Source organism: Lygodium microphyllum, chromosome 7 (assembly GCF_053477565.2).
Source record: "Lygodium microphyllum isolate KBCC chromosome 7, Lygodium_microphyllum_v1.1.10, whole genome shotgun sequence".
In the NCBI taxonomy this organism is placed as follows: Eukaryota; Viridiplantae; Streptophyta; class Polypodiopsida; order Schizaeales; family Lygodiaceae; genus Lygodium; species Lygodium microphyllum.
This window is the reverse complement of record NC_141141.1, coordinates 134144642-134167296: the sequence shown is the minus strand read 5'-3', so window position 1 is coordinate 134167296 and position 22655 is coordinate 134144642.

Sequence of the window (22655 nt, the reverse complement as noted above, 5' to 3'; positions counted from 1 at the left end):
TAGTTCCTAGGTGCATAAAGGATTTATTAGCTAGAGCCCCATGGCACCTTAACCACCTCCTACTTAATATGATCCTTGTTGGGAGACCTCTCGCCATCGGAGTCAGTCCATGCTTTTGTAGTGGTAAAAACATCCCCTCTTGGTATGGGGATTCAACACCTATCCTTGGGGGAGGTATAGGGCTCCTCAATTAATCTTTGTTCCAATACTTAATTCAATCAGGATCTAATCTAGAAAATCACAAACAAGATTAATATCTTCAAGCAAGTATGACTTCAAACACTCATGCAACTTTCTAGTGATGATTAATCTCATAGCAATCAACCTTTGGAACTCACGTAGTGAGCTCTTCCCCTAGGCTATCTAGATTTTGGAGTCTCTAACCTCTCAATTTAAGGTTTATAATGACATTCTTGTAACCAAAATTCTTGGCCTTAAGTCCGTTTCTTCAAGTTAGAGATATTTCTGGTCTTAAAATCTTCTAGATTAAACTATATCCTTGACTAATTTCTTCGGGGTTTGTTCTTAATAAATCCTTCTTGAAAAATTCCTCATGATTCTCTTGAGTTCTAGAATTTCGTAGTTTTCCTAACAGTTTCTAGCCTATAAGATGTTCTAATAAATTACCAAGTGAATACTCTAAGATCCCAGTATTTCTTAAGAGACTTATCTTATTTCTATTGAATTTGGATAGTTTTTTTGTTTGAAAAACCTATGGTATCGTGATTGGTAAAGGGTTGTTATCCACTCCTGTGACTCTGTTAGCGACTCCCATGCTCGCAACTCCAATTGTTGCTTCCACGTTAGTAGGGTCATTTGCGATTTTTGCTTTTGAATTCTTTTTCTTCGGGGCCATGATGAAAATATGATTCATAGAAGAAGAAGAACACAGTAGTAATACCGTTTGGCAAGGGTGTAAGACTCTCAATGATGATGATGGTTATTGTAGGATTCAATGATGTAGGCTTTGCAGATGGTTCTTCTTGCCTCGTGGAGAGCAATACTTCTCTCTCTCTAGTAGACGGGAGTAGAGGTATAACTTCTATCCAAATTGATAGAATAGGACAAAGTTCTTCAGTGTCTTCTCTTCTCGGATTAGAGTAGAAGAGGATGAGAGACCTTCTGTGTATCCCCTTCATTGGGTTGAATGGAGTGATGTCTCTTCATCTTGCAGAATAGAGTCTCCTCCTTCTTGATCAACGTCTCATCCTCGTCAAGATTGCTCTTGTCCCCTTTCTTGGTCATCCCCAAGCCCTCAATTTATAGTTTTGTAGGGTGGTAAAAGAGAGGACACTTTCTTTTTAGCGTTTTTTGATGACATCATTGATGACGTCAAAGAGGGAGCTCCATTTTTGTAGCATAAAGATAAAAATTTATGAATATATGGGCGAGCACCACGTGGTGCGTCGTTGAGTGGCCGTCACTCTTACACATACAACCAAGGCGATGACCAAGGCATAGACCTTGGCATCTTGGCCTTGGCATACTTGGCAATGGGCTACAAAGGCTTCGTTGGCGCCATTGGCTGTGTGCTAGAGGCTCCCACTAGCTTGTAGGTCACCCACCTCGATAGTGCACTTAACTACCAAGTGACTATCCACTAGGCTAGTTCTTTTGTTGTTCTATACTACAAACATAGTTTTAATAAACTAGTCTTGGAAGAGTCTCCCAAGTCTTTCTTCCATGAATTGGCATATAATACCTCATTAATAATAATAGCTATCTTCATAATGAGAGTCAATTTTATAATTAGAGCTAGTGTTTTTTTAAAAATGTACAACATAAATCAATTTTCTTTGGAATGTATACGCACATTAAAATAAACTAAGTAATGGAAATATTATAAAATCAGAGATTCCATGTTGGATAGTATACCTCAAGAGGGCCTTGAAGAGCCTCAAGTGCATAGAGAAATCAATGCACTCAACAATACCATGTGGGAACATGAGAATATGCTTCTCAATGTCATATGGAGCTATTATCAAGAGTGGAGCAGATGAGTGGAGCAAATGGTATTGTCTACTAGTCAAACAAAGTCTTCCATTGAGAAGTTAATGTATTCCACTACCTAAACAAAGGCTTCCATTGACAAGTTAGTAGAATATAATGCTCAAATAATGACTCAACTCTCCCAATGGATGCAAATGTAAATGGGATCCAAAGAAGCTAAGGAGAAAGCTCATTCAAACCCTTAGTCCCACTATAGTCACCTAACCAAAATGGTCAAGGTCATGGAATCATTGGATGAAGGGGTATTCCAAATAGCCAATATGAAGTAGGAGAGACTTCACAAAGTCATGATGACTATTTGGAAAATTTGAATGGTGCCAATTCCCAAGCTTTTGGGCTGAATACCCAACTTTGTAGAGGTCCTCTACCAATAGGAAGATTTCATACTAGTTCTCAACCACCTATTGGGAGAGTTCCATCTCATTTTGGAGGTTCTATGTTAATACTCATGACTAGTCTATTTTGGGATAGCAACCCTTCCACGAAAGAGAGTTGAAAGATAAGATTATCTTGGCAAAGTATAATAGTCAATCATCTTCACCATCTTATCTAGAGAAATGGATTTCCAAATTTGAATCTTACTTTGATATATTCCCTAGAACTGATGATATGAAGATTCAATTTGCTTCCTTGCATTTGGAGGGATTTGTACATACTTGCTGGGGATACATTAAAAAGGAGAACATAGTTGTAGAGATTTGGGAAGTATTCAAGACACTTATGGCTGAGGTCTTTGTCTCTCCTCTTGAAAAAGAGAAATTGGCATGGAGATGGTATGGATAAGAGCAAAGAGGCCTAAGTGTAACCCCCAATTCCTCAATCTTACCATGTATGTAGAGAGCATTAGTGATGAAGATAAAATCCACAAGTATATGTATGGTTTAGAGCCTTCATTATGAGTTGATATTATGGCTCAAAACCCTACTACTCTTTTCAAAGGTATTGAGCTTGTGGAGCACTATGGAAGGAGATATAAAAGGGAGTTTTCATTTTAGCTTAGTTATGGATAGCCAAGGACTGTTTTCAAATAAGGACAAATTGGAAATGTTTATGGTAGCAATCATGCGCCAAGTAGGAGCTTAAGAGTGCCAACTTATCCATGATTGAGAAATTTTAGGATAGTGAACAATCCTAGAATTGATTTCAAATGAGAGGACAACAAGCCTAAATCTATTTCAGTCAATATGAATCCAAGTCTATTCCTATGGACCTCTATAAAGAAAGAAAGGAAAAAGGCTTATGCTTCAAATGTGGGGAAAAGTATACACTTGATCATGCCACAAAGTGTGTATATAAAAATGCAAAAGCCAAGGTTTATAGTATGTTGGTCTTTGAGGATTCTGAAGATGACATTCATGAGGGTAATGCAATTGTACCTACCACTGAAAATGATGATCTTGAGGAAGAAGTTGGGCGAGAATATTTTTATGATCGGGCCAACTCTTTTTATTTTGATCTAGGTGGGAGTGTTCCTTTTGACCCAAGAGGGATTTATGATGAGCCCTAATACACTTCCACTAGTTGTTCCATTTCCATGGATGCTTGGGCAGGTTCTAAGAGTCCTAGTATACTTTGTATGAAGGGTAACATTTATGGGAAGGCTGTGTTCATTTTGATAGATAGTGGCAGTACACACAGTTTTGTGAATAAGTCAATTATAGACAAGATGAGTTGTCTTTATACTGACTTACACCAGCCCATAAGGGTTCAGGTGGCCAATGGTGAAGAAAAAATTATCAGTCAAATATGCCTACATGCTTCTTTAAAGCTGGCTAAAAATTATGAAGCAAAAGTAAACCTGACCTTGAAAATAGGGCCCATATATATTGTACTTGGTTGTGATTGGTTGATGACATGAGAAAAAATCACTATGGATTTTCCGTAGCTATATATGGCATTTATCTTTGATGGACAACTCACCCATTTACAGGAAATTCCTAGTAAATCAGATTTTCAGCTTATCACCATTCAATAACTCAAAAAGGAGTACAAGAGGCACTCACAGATATTTGTCTTGCACTTGAATAAAGAGATTGAAGATCAATCCACAAATTCAGCAAGTCACCTAGCCTTGCAAGCTCTTCTTGAGGAGTACATGGATTTTTTTGAGGTGCCTGTGTAACGTGTCCACTTGTATCTTCAGGACACATCTTAGCAGTCCATCGGAAAGGGTATCTAGAAAGCTCCGCCCGGCACTCCCATGGAATGTTATGGGGTTTGCGATCTAGGGCTTTCTGAGTCTGCCACGTAGTGGAAGTATCCTGGCTGTTCCCACTTAGGATCGACCTGAATTAGGGTTTCCCTTATTGGTCATTTCCTAACGGCAACTAGCATCGGACCCAAGTGAACTACTTTATGAAGAAACGTCAGGTCTGAAGTGGATTCATGCTCCACTTGGTTCAAGGAGAATGAGAAACAAGAGGGATGCAAAGCTCAACCTCTCTGCTATCAGGCATAGTCCCATTCCATTCCCCTAAAATAATGTAAATCGGGTTTAATCATAACTCCAGGTCAACGCTTTAGTTGTTCGTGTTCTTTTGACAATCTTCCTGCTGTCCATTGTGAATTTGAGAAAAGTCCCCGGCCAACCAGGACCACCCATCCGTAGGACGGACCTATGGTCCATCCTTCGCACTTTCCTCAGGTTGTTTTAGTTATTTAATTACCTAACACATTAGTTGGACATGTAACAACCAGCTTCTTTAATTAACCTGTTAGGCACTAATTCCTTCACGTAATCTTATCACTTGACATAGAAAAACAATATCGGACAAGTTCCTTATTAACAGGTTATCATATTTATCTTTGAAATACAAAGAGCCCAGACCATAGGCTTATCCACAATCCGCCGGAAGGCCATCCAGCAATCCACAGGGATCACTATTCCAAGTTTCTGCCCGTAGACTAGTATGCGGGCCTCGAGATCCAATCCCGAGTCATGTTAGCCTCTTGTGCAGGACCCAAAAGGCAAGGGATTTACAGCTAGAGCCCCCTGGCACCCAAGCATCCTCCTACTTCAAGTAGCGCTCAACGGAGAGACCTCTCGTGGCGGGTTTGGTCCACTATCCCGGTGCGGTCAACAACCCCCTTGGTTAGGGTCAGGCAGGCAGTCGGGGGTAATTGAAGCTGCCTCTCCCCTCAGGACTTCAACCTGAAGTATAGATATCCATTTATCTTTTAATTCATTGATCAAACAAAGCCAAACAGTACTCTAAAATCTATAGCAAGCACAAACATTTCCATTGATCATTTTTTTGTTCTTGGCAAACTGCTAAGGAATGAATCCTTCCTTTCGAATGCGTCCAGCACTCGATCCGGGATGACTTGCAACTTGGCAATATCCCCTATATCATGGGTTAGGGCATACCCTATTAACCCAACTTGGTCAAACCTTGAGTTCATTGGTTACTTCAGTCAATTGGCTGGTCTTTAGTTTCTAAACAATCTTCCTTACTCAAGAAGGATACTAAAGTATTCATCCTCTTGCAAGATAACTTGCGTAAGGATCCGCCAACCCCATTGCGAGACTTTGGCCATTCTCTTGTGATCCAATCACAAGATCATATGACTCCACATTTGCTACGCAAGCGTCACATAGAACTATGAGACTATGGAGTCACGAAACAATCTGTTTCAGGTTCTTTAAGCTGACGTCGTTAGACCTAGGGTTTCCAAGCTTCATCTTTGTAAGATTCTCAGGGACAAACCCTAGTTCCTTTTACGATTACAATTCATTGTCCCTACATTGAGGGAATGTGGGCAAGTATTTAAGGTATAGGCGTTTCTTGGAATTTAACTTATTCCCAACGAGTATTTCGCAGCATAGGTGTTTTAAGTTTATATCAATTTGGTTAACTCTAGAAGATAATTTTGAGATTACTTCCACGTGATTCGTTGACTATGCGTAAATTAATTTTTCAACCCTAACTTGTCGGTTTGAGGTCAGGCATTCAACTAATCTTCCCTTTTCTTTTTGAACAAAATTCATGCTAAATAAGCAACCTTTTTCTTGCTAATTTATGCAGTTGGCAACGATAATTTCATAAAGTCTATGCATCGTCAAAGTCGTTTCATGCTTTGCATTTTTCATGATGATTCATTGCGATATGGGTTAATAGTGCGAGATGCAGTTTATACTTCTAGGCTTAACCAAAGTATACTATTTTAATGGATAATAATCTAGCTTATAATTCATTTCGATGCATAAGCTATTCACTAGAAATGCGTTTATACTTTCTTAATTTGCATGTTTCATTTAAAAGTATTGATGTCTAAGTTCCTTCGTCGTGAACAACTAGGACGAAAATATATCCTATTTCTAATAATTAACCTTGCATGTTTGAATTACAACAATATCAAATAAAAATTAAGAAGGAAAACCTGGGTTTGGGGTGAGATATCCACATGGATACCGGGAGATGACCCTCCCGCGGTTTCACCTTGGACTTTCTTAGGAGGCATCGCAATTGTAGTCGTTCGGACGTGGAAGCAACTTTACAACTCTTCTTTGGAATTCCATCGTTGCTCCCCTTGCACCGTCTATCGGAAGTAGTTTTTGAAGGCTCCCTCCTTAAAGTAGGGATTTCGAACGAAGGGTGTTTCAAAATCTTTTGCCAATAAGACCTTCAACACTCTTCTTCTGTTTTACAAGTGGGGAAAAAGAACAAAGGCCCAAGGGTATTTTGCATAGGGCAAGGAATGGCCTAAGGGGTTTAACCACGGGAGAAATGGGGAGTAATCCCTAAGTCCAAGAGAAAGGGCTTAAGGAATTTTATAAAGCACGGGTTTTTCAAAGCCCACGGGAAGCATGGGAAGGCTAAGGGGGAAAAGGCCTTATTAGCTTTAAACATGAGGGGGGTCTTCAATATGTCACAAGGGAAGGGAGATAAGGGGGGTTTCAATATGTCATGGAAAGGGCACGGGGTTCCAACACCCATGGGGAAAAAAATGGCTAAAGGTTTATAAAACACGGAGGGGGTGAGTTCCAAGGACCAAGAGGAAGGGAGCTTATAGGGGTTACAACTAGGGATAAAAAAGGGTTTTTAAGGCCTAAGGGAAAGGCTTAATGGGTAAAACATGAGGGTTCTAATACCCATTAGAAAGGGGGGTTTAGACACGCGGGGGGGGAGGGGGGGTTGTGCGGGGGGGGGGGGGGGAGGGGGGGAAAGGTTTTTGAAGCCCATAAGGAAGGGCCTTAAAAATTAAATCACGGGGGGGAGTGTGAAAGGGTTTTGGAAAGCACAAGAAGGGGGGTGAAAGGGCCTTAAGAGGATTAAAACCCGAGGGGGGGGGGGGTTCCAAAAGGCATAAGAAGGGGGGGGGCCTTGGGAGATTTTTGGACACGGGGGGGGGGGGGGAAGGTGAAAGGGGGCTTAAGGGCCCCTTAGAAGCTTCCCCCTCAGGTAGCTTCTAAAGCTTCCACGTGGAATGGGGGGTGTGTGTTAAGGCTATCTGGTCGACGGTGGAGGACGGCAGCGGCTCCTCCCTGGGCACTCGGAACGTGGCAGCAGACGATAGCCTCCCCTTTTTTTTTCAACTTCAGCTCCTCCGTCAGGCATCGAGGCTGGGCACTCTCTTCCTCCTCCTTCTCACGGCAGCAGTACTGCACGGTGATGTGGTGGCAGCATCGTCCTCTCCATCTCTGGCCTTTTCTCCTCCTTTTCTTCCCTTCACGTTCAGAATGGCGGCCCTCCTCCTCACGTTCTCTCCACATGGCTCAACTACTCCCTCCTTTCCCCAACATGACGGTGTCCTCCGTTCCCTTTTTCCCACGGCAGCAGCCCCCTCTGTTAAATAGGGGAGGGAGGGGGATCCTCCCTCTCCTTCGTCACGAGGCATGGCCATTGAGGCTAAGCAAGCTCAAGCGAGGAGCTTGCTGGCCTTTCTAAATCCCTCTCCCCCTCCAGCACGGACTGTCACTGACGGAAAAAAATTTCCCATGAATTTTTAAATATTTGATATATTACATTCTCTCCCCCTTAGAGGAATCGAGATGTCCTCATCTATCCTCCTTGGACTTGGGGTAGGCCTACAACAAAATCCATACTGATGAATTCCCATTTCATGTGGGGAATGTCAAGCGGTTGCAGTTTCCCTGGCATCATGACATGTTCGGCTTTGATACGTTGGCAAGACAAACACTCGGTGACATATTTGAGAACGTCACCTTTGAGCCTCTCCCAATGGTAGCTCTTCCTAACTGTATTAAGAGTCTTGGCATAGCCAAGATGTCTTGAGAAAGGGGAATCATGAGCTTCCCACAATATCTTCTGCTTAAGTGTCTGGCTTGTTGGTATACACAGCCTTGTCCTATAATAGACAAGTCCATTATTGATGGAAAATTCATGATACTTAGCCTGCAACTTTTGATTTTGATCTTTGATAGAGATCTCCCTTAGCATTGTTTGGTAGGCCGGATCATGGCATGCATCCTCTCTAGCTAACTCAAGTATTGGATTGTTTGGCATAGATACTTTTGTAGCTAGAGATCTAGCTGTTGATGGGTTCTGCAAGATTAGGGAATTAAGGAATGCCTTGTGACTAAGTGCATCAGCAACTGCATTCTCTTTCCCTGGTCGGTACTTAATTTCAAAGTCATATTTCTCCAACACTTCAATCCACCGACGTTGCCTCATGTTGAGCTCATTCTGGGTAAAAATCCATTTGAGACTCTTATGGTCAGTACTAGAGTAAACTTGTTATCCAACAGGTAGTGTCTCCAAAGCTTTAGAGCATGGATGACAACTAGCAATTCCAGATCATGCGTAGCATAATTCTTTTCATGACTCTTCAATTTCCTTGAAGAGTATGGTACTGGATGACTTTCCTGCATGAGTACACACCCCAAGGCAAGAATGCTAGCATCAGTTACTACCTTGAACTCTTTATTGAGGTCTGGAAGTTTTAGAATAGGTGCTGATACCAAACTTTGCTTCAACCTGTCGAAGCTATTTTGTTTGGGAGTTGACCATGCAATGGAAGTTTTCTTCTTCAGTAAGTCCGTCAGAGGTGCTGCAATCAAAGCATAGTTTTTTATGAAGACCCTATACCATCCTGTCAATCCAAGAAAGCTGCATATCTCTTTGATGGATGTTGGTATTGGCCACTCAAGCACATCTCTGACCTTGGCTGGGTCCACTGAGATTCCTTCTGCTGATACTATGAATCCTAGATATTCAATTTGTCGCTTGAAGAATGCACACTTCTTCATTTTAGCATACAGCTTATGTGACCTCATTGTCTCAAGGATAATCCGAAGTTGGGGTTCATGATCTTTTTCCTGTTTAGAATAGACTAAAGTGTCGTCGAAGAAGACAAGCACGAAATCATCAAGATATGGCCTAAAGATATCCTGCATTAACCTGTTGAAGGTGGTAGGTGCATTCATAAGCCCGAATGACATAACTAGGAACTCAAAGTGCCCATATCTTGTATTGAAGGCCGTCTTGGGAATATCTTCTTCCTTGATCCTTATCTGATAATAACCTGGCCTGAGATCAATCTTGGAGAAGATCTTTGCACCTTGAAGACGATCAAGAAGCTCATCTATTCTAGGAATAGGGTACTTGTTCTTGACCATTGATTGATTCAACCCTCAGTAATCAATACATAGTCAAAGTGTCCCATCTTTCTTTTTCTGGAATAGTACTGGAGCTCCCCACGGTGAACTGCCGGGACAGATGTAGCCCTGATCTAGCAGTTGCTTGAGTTGTTCTTTCAGCTCAATTGCTTCTGGTATGGACATTCTATAAGGTCTCTTTGCAATTGGTGCAGCTCCTGGTACTAATCTAATTTCATGATCCACTTCTCTTTGAGGCGAAAGTTTAGTCAACTCTTCAGGGAATACGTCCACGTATTCCTTTAGCCAAGAAGGTCCTTCATTAGACTCTTGCTTCTGATCTAACTTGTTGAGTTTGATCAAGTAGACATGTAATCCTTTTCTGATTCTCATGATTCGAGATACTTTGGCCAATTGGATTCTTGGCACTCCAGCCTCACCTTGAGTTGTGACTGATTCCCTTTCAGAGTTTCGAAAGGAAACTTGACCCTTTCCACAATGAATGTGGGCATCATTAGGATTAAGCCAATCCATTCCAAGTAGACACTCATGGATACCTAAATTCATGACTCTGAATTTGACTGAAGTATTCTTTCCTCCCAGAAAGAATTCCACCTTAGCAGTTTGCCTGGTACAAGTAACCTCACGACCATTTGCCAATTTCACAAGCAGGGTAGGTGCTTCTACTGTGGCTATTCCTAATCTTTTTGCACATGCTGGTGAGATAAAGGAATGTATACTGCCACAATCAATCAAGGTCTTGAAACTTTTACCTTGATAGTCGTCTGAATCACCGAGAACTGGCGATTTGGTCCTTTCTTGTGTAGAGCGGCATGGACTGTCGCCCTTTCAAATTTTGCTTCCATGGTCGGACCTTCTTATTCTTCTTCTTTGCACATTTGCCAATTGGCAATGCAGGCGGTTCTTCCTCTTCCTTGGGTAACGGCTCCTTGACCACGGCCTGTTCCTTGGAAAGGCGCTTGGCGATGTCCTCCACCAAGCTTGGGACATTGCCTCTTGAAGTGACCGGGTTCGTTGCAGTGGAAACAATGGAGGTTTCGGCCATTGCTTTGAGTAGGAACAAAGTTGTTGACATTGTTAGTCCTTTCTTTCTTTCTTTGCCCCTGATTTTTACCTTGAACTCTCTTCATTTGAGGTCTAAATGCTCCTCTATTCGGGTCATTATAAGACCAAGTTTTGTTACCCCTTGGTCTAGACTGCACCTCTTGAATTATAGGTGCCGCTTGAATGAGTGCGTCCTGAAGATCTGATGGATGCATAGATTCGAGACGGGTATTGACTGGTGGATTTAAACCCGCACAAAATTTAGACACCTGCTGTGTCATGTCCATCTGTGGTGCATACTTAAGAAGTGAGACAAATTTAGAATAGTATGCATCAAGCGTGAGCCCCAGCTGTTTTAGCTCGTAGAACTCATTCATCTTCTGCGTGCGATATGCAGGTGGCAAGTATCTTCCCTGCACGGCTTTCTTCAGCTTCTCCCAGGTAACGGATCCCTCTGTGATCCCTTGATCCCTGCATCATTGCTTCTACCAAAGCCTGGCTTTGCCGGTGAGCTTTAGCTTGGCGAGCATAGCCTGATTGGCAGGTGCAGTACCGGCTGCTTCGAAGTAATCCTCCATGGATTCAATCCAAATTTCAGCATCAGCTTGGGCGAATCTGCCTCTCCTGTCAAACTCGGGTGGCTTAATCTGCTTGAGAAGAAACTTCTTCTCTTGGATTACAGCAGTACTTGATGTAGGAGGCGAATTAGGAACCTGTACCTAGGGTTGTGCCTGGATAAAGGTTTCTTAACGTTATTATATGATAATCGTTATTGATTTATATTACATCTTTAATTCAGCTATCACGTAAACAATGTAGCTACTTAACTTTTTATCAACTCTTATGCACAATCAGACATTGATAAAAATAAGTCTTTATTTGTATTTATATGGCCATAGCCCTTTCGAATACAACATTTCTTGCGATGATAAGCCAACTGTTACATTTAGTTTGGGGAGAACAACGTTGTATTATATTTATCTACAGGAACTGTATAATAGTATGGTTTCGGGTCATGGATCTTCAGGAATCGGTAAGTCATTGGAAGTTCAGGATATCCTTTCCATTGGAATCCATACTTCTCATGGCAGCCCAACACTTTAATCTTGTCGGCAGGGATTACATGGGTTACTTCCTCATATACATATGAGTTCATCTCAACCCTCCGACCTCGAATATGTAAAGTTGAGTTTACGTGAGCTTCCACAAAAATGAATAGCTTCACGACTTTCAGATCTTCCAACCACTTGATCCTCTTTAGGTTGATTTGTAGATAAGCAAACCAGTGGGCGGCTATATAGTAGATTTCTGAGGCACCCGTCCATCTTCATTCCATGTACAAGGGTGATGGATTATAGATCTACTCTAGGATGTTCATCATCTCAACCCTTTGTCGCTAATGCGGAGAATGCATTGCGGTCATAAACATGATTCGAAATACTAAGAACTTGTTCCACGCTTCGTAATTCTGCAAGACATCATTGAAGGTAAGGAAATGTTTGGACAACAACATTTGCTTTACTTCATCTTATTAAGATTTCATAAAAACAATTCTGTTGTTGGTCGGCTCTGATACCAACTGTAACGTGTCCACTTGTATCTTCACGACACGTCTTAGGAGTCCATCGGAAAGGGTATCTAGAAAGCTCCGCCCGGCACTCCCATGGAATGTTACGGGGTTTGCGATCTAGGGCTTTCCGCGTCTACCACATAGCGGAAGTATCCTGGCCGTTCCCACTTAGGATCGACCTGAATTAGGGTTTCGCTTATTGGTCATTTCCTAATGGCAACTAGCGTCGAACCCAAGCGAACTACTTTACGCAGAAATGCCAGGTCCGAAGCGGATTCACGCTGCACTTGGTTCAAGGAGAATGGGAAACGAGAGGGATGCAAAGCTCAACCTCTCTGCCCATAAGGCATAGTCCCATTTCATTCCCCTAAAATAGCATAAATCGGGTTTAATCATAACTCTAGGTCAACGCTTTAGTTGTTCGTGTTCTTTTGACGATCTTCCTACTGTCCATCGTGAATTTGAGAAAAGTCCCCGGCCAATCGGGACCACCCATCCGTAGGACGGACCTATGGTCCATCCTCCGCACTTTCCTCAGGTTGTTTTAGTTATTTAATTACCTAACACATTAGTTGGACATGTAACAACCAGCTTCTTTAATTAACCCGTTAGGCACTGGTTCCTTCACGTAATCTTATCACTTGACATAGAAAAACAATATCAGACAAGTTCCTTATTAACAGGTTATCATGTTTATCTTTGAAATACAAAGAGTCCAGCCCGTAGGCTTATCCACAATCCACCCGAAGGCCATCCAACAATCCACAGGGATCACTATTCCAAGTTTCCGCTCGTAGACTAGTATGCGGACCTCGAGATCCAATCCTGAGTCACGTTAGCCTCTTGTGCAGGACTCGGAAGGCGAGGGATTTACGGCCAGAGCCCCCCTGCAACCCAAGCGTCCTCCTGCTCCAAGTAGCGCTCAACAGAGAGACCTCTCGCGGCGGGTTCGGTCCACTATCCCGGCGTGGTCAACAACCCCCTTGGTTAGGGTCAGGCAGGCAATCGGGGGTAACAGAAGCTACCTCTCCCTTTAGGACTTCAACCTGAAGTATAGATATCCATTTATCTTTGAATTCATTGATCAAACAAAGCCAAACAGTGCTCTAAAATCTATAGCAAGCACAAACATTTCCATTGATCGTTTTTGTGTTGTTGGCAAACTGCTAAGGAATGAATCCTTCCTTTCGAATGCGTCCAGCACTCGATCCGGGATGACTTGCAACTTGGCAATATCCCCAACATCCTGGGTTAGGGCATACCCTATTAACCCAACTTGGTCAAACCTTGAGTTCATTGGTTAGTTCAGTCAATCAGCTGGTCTTTAGTTTTTAAATAATCTTCCTTACTCAAGAAGGATACTAAAGTATTCATCCTCTTGCAAGATAACTTGCGTAAGGATCCGCCAACCCCATTGCGAGACTTTGGCCATTCTCTTGTGATCCAATCACAAGATCATATGACTCCGCATTTGCTACGCAAGCGTCACATAGAACTATGAGACTATGGAGTCACGAAACAATCTCTTTCAGGTTCTTTAAGCTAACGTCGTTAGACCTGGGGTTTCCAAGCTTCATCTTTGTAAGATTCTCAGGGACAAACCCTAGTTCCTTTTACGATTACAATTCATTGTCCCTACATTGAGGGAATGTGGGCAAGTATTTAAGGTATAGGCATTTCTTGGAATTTAACTTATTCCCAACGAGTATTTCGCAGCATAGGTGTTTTAAGTTTATATCAATTTGGTTAACTCTAGAAGATAATTTCGAGATTACTTCCACATGATTCATTGACTATGCGTAAATTAATTTTTCAACCCTAACTTGTTGGTTTGAGGTCAGGCATTCAACTAATCTTCCCTTTTCTTTGTGAACAAAATTCATGCTAAATAAGCAACCTTTTTCTTGCTAATTTATGCAGTTGGCAACGATAATTTCATAAAGTCTATGCATCATTAAAGTCGTTTCATACTCTGCATTTTTCATGATGATTCATTGCGATATGGGTTAATAGTGCGAGATGCAGTTTATACTTCCAGGCTTAACCGAAGTATATTATTTTAATGGATAATAATCTAGCTTATAATTCATTTCGATGCATAAGCTATTCGCTAGAAATGCGTTTATACTTTCGTAATTTGCATGTTTCATTTAAAAGTATTGATGTCTAAGTTCCTTCGTCGTGAACAACTAGGACAAAAATATATCCTATTTCTAATAATTAACCTTGCATGTTTGAATTACAACAATATCAAATAAAAATTAAGAAGGAAAACCTGGGTTTGGGGTGAGATATCCACATGGATACCGGGAGATGACCCTCCCGCGGTTGCACCTTGGACTTTCTTAGGAGGCATCGCAATTGTAGTCGTTCGGACGTGGAAGCAACTTTACAACTCTTCTTTGGAATTCCACCGTCGCTCCCCTTGCACAATCTATCGGAAGTAGTTTTTGAAGGCTCCCTCCTTAAAGTAGGGATTTCGAACGAAGGGTGTTTCAAAATCTTTTGCCGATAAGACCTTCAACACTCTTCTTCTGTTTTACAAGTGGGGAAAAAGAACAAAGGCCCAAGGGTATTTTGCATAGGGCAAGGAATGGCCTAAGGGGTTTAACCACGGGAGAAATGGGGAGTAATCCCTAAGTCCAAGAGAAAGGGCTTAAGTTAGGAAAATAACCTAAGTAATATAATAATTAACTATTTAGTGAAAATAAATTTTCACTTGGAAAAGGATTATATATCTATCATTAAGAAAATATCTTAATTATAGTTTATTTTGAGATATTTATTGTTATTTTATTAATGATGTATGTGATCATAATAATAAAAAATGGTAGACATTGTTAGGGAATGGAATATTTTATAAATTTTTCCTAAAAGTGGCTATCTCTATTTCATTTTGCTAATGATAAATAGATGCATATGAATTTATAATAATTTATGAAAAATCATTTAGATAATATCATGACATAATCAATGCATTAAATCAACATAAAATTGTATAGGAAAATATATACTAGATGTGCATAAATTAGTGTGTGAAAATATAGTTGATGTTTGAAAGAAGAAAGAAAAATTACCCTTATGATGTTTGCATTGCCTAGGATAAAGTTTTTAGAAAAACGATTAGCATTGCACTTACGACATAGCTAAATGAAAATTGATCTTTCTAGATAATGTTGAAACTTTGGCAAATGGTCGGACATCATTGATTAAACCATGGAATATGAGTAGAATAAAATAAAAATTATTTTCTTACTAAAAACACACGTAATGTTAATATTAATGATTATACTAGCGAAAGCATCAATATCATGAATTGATCCACGTATGAATAAGCGAGAAAACCTAACCTAAAATATCGAGAATGTTGAAGCGAAACCAACTATGAAATACTTGACAACCTTGAAACTAATAGTATCAGAAATTTAAATAAATATCGAAAGTCTGTAGGACTTGTTGGACATTGATAAGAATTTGTTGATACCAATTCTAATGTCTAAATAGACTTGGAAAAGCATTTGAAATCATTCTAAGCGCGGGTTAGGGTAGGGCATTGCATGAATTGCCTCCCATAGGCATAAATGCCCATATTATCTTTTAGGAAGGAAATAATAATTTTTTCATAAGGATAAAATAGACTTCTCATAATTAATTAGATTTCCAAAATAACTTGCAGATCCCGAAAAAGTGTTGCAAGTAGGAAGTGAAACCCTACGAAAAAGGTGGGACCTTAAAAGAGAAAGATTGATTGTGCACGCATTGATGGTTGCACAGGAAAGACTGATTATGCTTGCAGTAGTTAGATCTGATTGTAAATATATAATCAAGATAATAAGAGTAAAGATCGCACTATGCCTCCCCCACGACTAGACACGGAACCTTGCTCCAAGGGGGAGTGTTTTGTATCGCTGCGAGGAGCTTTGGATCGGGCCCCGATGGCGAGAGGTCACTTAGTGAGGAATCCCCTAGGTAGGAGGAGGCGGGAGTGCCAAGGGGACTTTGGCCGTATATCTCTTGATTACTCCTAGGAACTACCTGATCCTCACACGAATCAGGATGGGAACTTGGAGTCCCCCATATTAGTGAAGGGATGGAAATCTTGGAGGGTTTCTTTTCTTGTACGTAGACATAAAGGATTTTCTAGTGAATAGAGATTTATCTTCTGTGTAGATAGAAGGGAAAAATCATTGTAAACAACTTTGCAAAATAAGAAATAAATATGTTTTGCCAAAAGAATGTTTTCTCTGTCTTTGTGTTGTGCTATAAAATTACGCAAAGGAACTTGTGATAACGGGTTAAGTAATGAAGTTACATTTATATGCAATAACTTAATGTGATAGGTAATTAGAAAACTAAAGAAAACCATTTTTGGGAAGCGAGTGGGTGAGATCCTTGACAGATTCGTCCTACGGATGGATGGTCCCAATAAGCTGGGAGCTTCTCTCAAGAGATTGAATGAAATGATAATTAGAAAAAATTAGATAGAGCCGAGCGTTGACTTACCTAGGGTTAGGTCTTAAAACCTTGATTAGAAATTATCTTAGGGGAAAGGTGCGGTAGCTATGCTAGAACTCTGTTAAGGTTCCATGAATCCTAATCAGTTACTGGAAAAAAATGTTGCACTCCATGAACCAAGGGTACCTACAATCGCTCCAATAAGACGAGAACCCTTGTGGGACACCTCCGATGGAGCTAACTAATGTATCGAGACCTCAGTTGTCAAATTAGGACCTCAAGCTTGCAGGTTTATCCTCATAGGGATGGCCGGTACCTTCCATTGCGGGGTGGACTTTGGGAAACCTAGACGATAGACCCTGTGCATTCTCGCGAGTGCCAGGCAAAGCCCTCTAGGATAGTTCCCCAATGAACCACTAAAACATGCTGCCAAGGAATTGTTAGGCAGGCACGTGTCACGTGGTATTAGAGCATAATTGAAATTAAAAATGTCTATGGTTTTTAAGACCAACCTCTCTAAGTAATAATCATCATGCTAATTGTTAAGGGATAAACTTTGATAGAATAATGAAGCCTGGAACCAGTTCCTTTTTTTTTAGCAATGTACACATCTACACTGAACTCCACGGATAATTAATTATCAAGAAATGATGAGGATAATCGATTTCCTATATGATCCATCCCCTATGAATTGCGAAAGAATATGGTTTTGGGATGAGCATTACTGTTACATCGAGGCTGAGCGATTCTTCAACATGTAAACTAATCTAAAACACCTTGAATGGATGGAAAATTTAAAAGTAGTTGAGGCCTTTATCTTTTTTCTATCCAGAAGGAATAGACTTATGATTACCAATGGCCGCCATATATGTCTAGACCGTTATGTCTATGATAAGGTACTGAAGATAATCCCAACTCCCGATAGGATTATAATCCAAGAGTGTCGCAAGTATCGAGATTACCGTATCCATGGTTTTCCAGATCTGCCATTTCCACAGTAGTATAGGTTTCTTGTAGAAAATGTTGGATCTAGAGCATGGCTATGGAGGTTGAACGAGGAAGAGTGAGTTCATGAAGGTTATAATAGACATCAAGACCAAATGTCACACAAGTGAATTAGGCTCCAAGATGGAAGCTTGGACTCATAAACACAATCTTGTATAGTGGACTGACAATGATACACACTTTGCTGGAAGTACAAAAGTACTATGACATTGCATTCAAAATGAGAGCAAGTACAATGCTTTATAGGAATAGACTAGGCTGCACTTTCCACCACTATGCATATGGGATTTTACATTCTGAGCCCACACTGCTCTACACAAAGATGCCAAGCTAGGTGTGATTGCCAATATCTCAACACACATCCTCAATCACAACCAAAGAAGTACAAAGTGTGTAGAGGCTTTCTAGCTTAATGATGGCTTGTGCTTTTTCATCATTCTTTTTCCAAGTAACTGCAAGGTCCACATCTCGAGGCTTCTTTTCCTTGCCATTGGTAATGTCCCAAAGACCCTTCTTCAGAATGAGCTTGATGTGGGTTTGCCAGTTGTGAAACACAACCCCTTTGAACCAAACAGTTGGAGAGTCTTTGCCCATGCTAGCATATAGAATCAATACCAAAACACTCAAATTTGAGTAGCATAAGATTTAATAGTGTCAAGAGACACAAGGAATTTAGTGTCAAATAACACTTGATAAGTATCAATAGATACTATGCTTTCAGGCACTTGAGTTTGATGATTTGATGCTTGGATTTCTCCCCTCCTTTTGCTAATTTGATGGGAAATGATGATTGAAAACAGCTTTAAAATGGCTTCACTTGATTGAGGTTGATCATTAAACCAAGTTGACTTGCAGTGTGCTGAAAGACACAAACAATGGTACTATAAAATTTCACTATGATGCTTGTACTTCAGTGAAAGCTTCAAATCTTCAAAAGCTTTCTAAGGCTTGTTTGTTGGATATTAAAATCTTGCTGAAAACTTCAATTTTCAGTGGATCAGAGTGGCAAAGATTTGGTTTAAGTGGCAAGAGAGAGAAAATGAAGGAAAAAATGAGCTTGAAGGTAAGTGTCTATATGACCAAAAAATGTCCCATGATAACTCATGGAATAATGCTCACAGTAGGGAGAGAGAATAGGTCCAATTTGCAACAATGAATTTTGCGCCAGATCTATGTTTTTCAACAATGCCGGGCTGTATGTTGTACAATGTCATGCAATTTTGGGTTGGAAAGATGCACCTTGACCTAAGGAACAACTCTCGAGAAGAAAGCTCAAAGAGATATGGCTTGGTTGAAGAGATATGGTTGCTCCAACAGAGGTAGGTAGGTGCTATCTATGACAACCAAGAGAGATAGAGTGAAGATGGAGGTGGAAGATGAAGGGTTTATGTAAAGCTGAGCTAACCAATGATATTTCCAAAACATGATATCATTATATCTTTCTTTTTCAAGGATGGATATCAGTTAGAAATGTTGAGATATTGGCAATCTCTCTAAAATGGGATTTAGAATCATGAATTTAGAGGCCTACGAATGTCTGTTGTGGGTATAGACTGGCTAATCCCCAATGATGCACATATTCAATGCATAAAAGGTCAGGCGGCTTTTCAAAACCTAAAGGGGAAAAAAGTGATGACCCAAGGTGAGGCAGGAAAACCCAAGGTTCAACTAGCCAAATCATCTTGCATAATAAAAAGGTTAAGAAAAGTATTACCTATGTATCTCATAAAATTAAATAAGGTTGAGTAGAATAATCAAGACAAGGGAGAGCCATATTGGCTGAAGGAATATGATGACATCTTCCTAGAAGAGCTGATTGAATTACCACCTCAAAGAGAAGTTGATCACGAGATTAGACTTGAACCAGGAGTCGCTCCAATCGCGTTGAGTCCTTATAAAATAGCTATCCCTAAAGAAATTGAGCTGAAAGAGCAAATCAAGTAGTTACTGGATCAAGGATACATTAGACCCAGTAATTCGCCATGGGGGCTTAATAATAAATATATATATTTTTCCAAAAGACTATTTTCTTTGTCTTTGTGTTGTGCCGTAAAATTACGCAAAGGAACCTGTGATAATGGGTTAATTAATGAAGCTACTTTTATAAGCCATTACTTAATGTGATAGGTAATTAGAAAACTAAAGAAAACCATTTGTGGGAAGCGGGTGGGTGACATCCCTGATGGATCTATTGGTGAGTGAAAATGAGCAACCAAGGACATGATGTTGCATGAAGTTAAGTGGGGTAACACATGCAAATATCATTTTTTTGTCTTTCTAACACTTACTGTAGCAGGAGTCGTGTTGATAAATGGAAATCCCAAGTGGTACCATGCACGTTCAACATATGGTTGTGATAAATCAGTTTTAAGACATGCGGCTCATGTAGAAAGAGAAGAAAATGTATTCTTGCTTCCGATTTTAAGTCCCCGAGTGGAATTTTATGTGGCAAGGGGCATGTTTGCCATCTTAAAACTAAGGGGAAGCAAGGGGAAACTTGGAAAAATAAGGAAGCAAAAACGTGAGGTTTTTTGAAAAAATAAAAGAAGAGAAGTGTTCGACACAAGACAACAAGAGAGAGAGAGAGAGAGAGAGAGAGAGAGAGAGAGAGAGAGAGAGAGAGAGAGAGAGAGAGAGAGAGAGAGAGAGGGGGGGGGGGGAAGAAGAATCTTGTAGGTTGAAGAAGGGAGAAATTTGAAGCTCAGAAGAAGAAGAACAAATTGTCAAAAAAAAGAGACCGTGAACCTAAAGTTATTGGAGCTGAGGAGCAGGATGGTAGGGCTCCTGAAGTCAATGGGCTGATGTGAGTTCTCAGTTTTCAGATGATGGTAATAAGAGTCTTCTTTTGTCTTGTTTTCTTCTACTGCTGCGTGGGGCAGAGAGTTCGCAGATCAGTTCTTATGTATGGATATGAGTGAAAGACAGCAGAGGGTTGTTCTTCATCATGTTGAGAGTGATGTATGTTAGTTGTGTGAGGCTTCGCGTCAGCAGATAAGAATGGAAATAAAGGATTTCTAAATCTTAAACTAGGTATATGGTCGGGAATATGTGTTATGGGAAGATGTTGAATGCATGGGTTCAAGTTAGAGGAAATCTGAAAGCATTTGCAGTAGCCAAGAAAATTGGATCAGAGTTTGTAAAGTTCAAAGCTCTCATGACTCTTCATCAATGCAAGATTGTGCTTTTGGAATAGAGAAGAATTATAGATTGGAAAGAGAGCTACAACTTTTCTTTTTTGAAGCTCGGTGATCTGAGGTCTGGTTAGAAAGTTATGAACTGTTCTGTGTAATGCTCCATGAGGCAATTTATGTGCTCTATGAGGAAACATGTGAATTTAGTAGCATCTATGTCACCAACTTGGTTTCTCATGAAAGCCATCATGATTATCCATTGCTATATTAGTGTAAAATCTGGCAAATTTGAATTTGAATATGAGTCTATTGCAGGCAAGGCAACCTTAAATGCAACGTAGATTTAGAGGACCTCCAAGAAATAGATGGGAAAACTTTGAATGCTTTAATTGCAGGGAGAGAGGTCATATTCCTCTTGATTTCCCTTATCCAAGAAGAATAGGAGGGGAAATGTATCCATGCCACAAGGGAATGCTAGGCAAGATGCTAGACCTCAACAAGAACAAAGGCCACTTGAACCAACTAGGCAACAGTTGGAAAGAAGACCTGGTGAAGGCGCATCAATTATGAATTTGATCAAAAACAGCATGTCTGATGATGGGGAAAATGTAAATGTTTTTGCTAACAAGAGAGTCAAAGAGACGGATACTAAAACTGAAACTCAAAGGGCAGTAAGGATTAAAAAGGAAAAACAGGTTGCAAACGATCCAAAAACCAGTAGGAAAGCTAGACCACGAAGGAAGATTCAAATGGGGGACTTTGCTTTGAGAGTCAATCAAGTTCCTTACAACCTGCTTGAAGACTTAAAAGGTAAAAAGGTTGATGTTACATATGGTCAACTACTGCAGATGAACTCATCTCTGAGAAGGCAATGTCATGGTTTGGTTAGCATCAGGAAAGAAAAAACCCAAATTGGGCATGTTAGAGTGGTATACCTATCAGATGTGAAATACATTATACCTATCATGGACGCATGGATACATGGAAGGAAAATTGATCAAGTTTATGTTGATGGTGGTGTGCAAGTTTGTGTAATCATTGAAGAAGCAATGTTGCAAATGCATCTTAAAATGACAGGGAAGGCATTGTTTAAGGTTAAAATGGCAAATAGCTCAAAAGTGAAATGTTTGGGAGTCATTGAGAACTTGGAGATCAACATTGGAGGCCAAAGAGCATGTTTGGATTTCCATGTTATGCCTGCAAAAATTGGGGCATATCCTCTTATTTTGGGACAACCATGGTTGATTGGTATGAGATCTAGACAAGATTGGTATAGAGGTCAATTGGAACTTTATCTAGAGAAGCCAGTTCATAAGAGGGTGATCTTTGACATGAAAATAGGGTCTGTCATTCAAAGTGGACATGAAACTGATGTTGGAGGTGATGAAAGTAGTGATTCAGAAAATTTCAGCCTTGATGAGAAAGATAGAGAATAGGAAGCCTCTCTAGGGATGTTGACCTCTTTGGGTTGTCAATATAGGGTTCAAAAAGAGAGGAAAAAGTTGTAAATATTGTTGTAGAAAGTACAGACTTCATGCAGGAAACTTGTGATTAGCAACTTAAAATGAACGTTGGACCACCTAAGCTTATGAATATGCTTGGAAATGATTTGACTAATGATGAAAGAGATGAATATTCATCTATTTTTCAAAAATTCCCAAAATTGTTTGTTACAAAATATCACCAACTAAGAGGTACTAATAGCATTATGCACCCTATCAAATTGAAAGAAGGGTGTAAACCAGTGGCTCAAAAACTTAGGAGACTTGGTACAATTTAGGAAAATGTACTTGAAGTTGAAATTCAAAATTTGCTTGAAGCGGGATTTATCTATCCTGTTGATGATGCAGAGTGGGTGTCT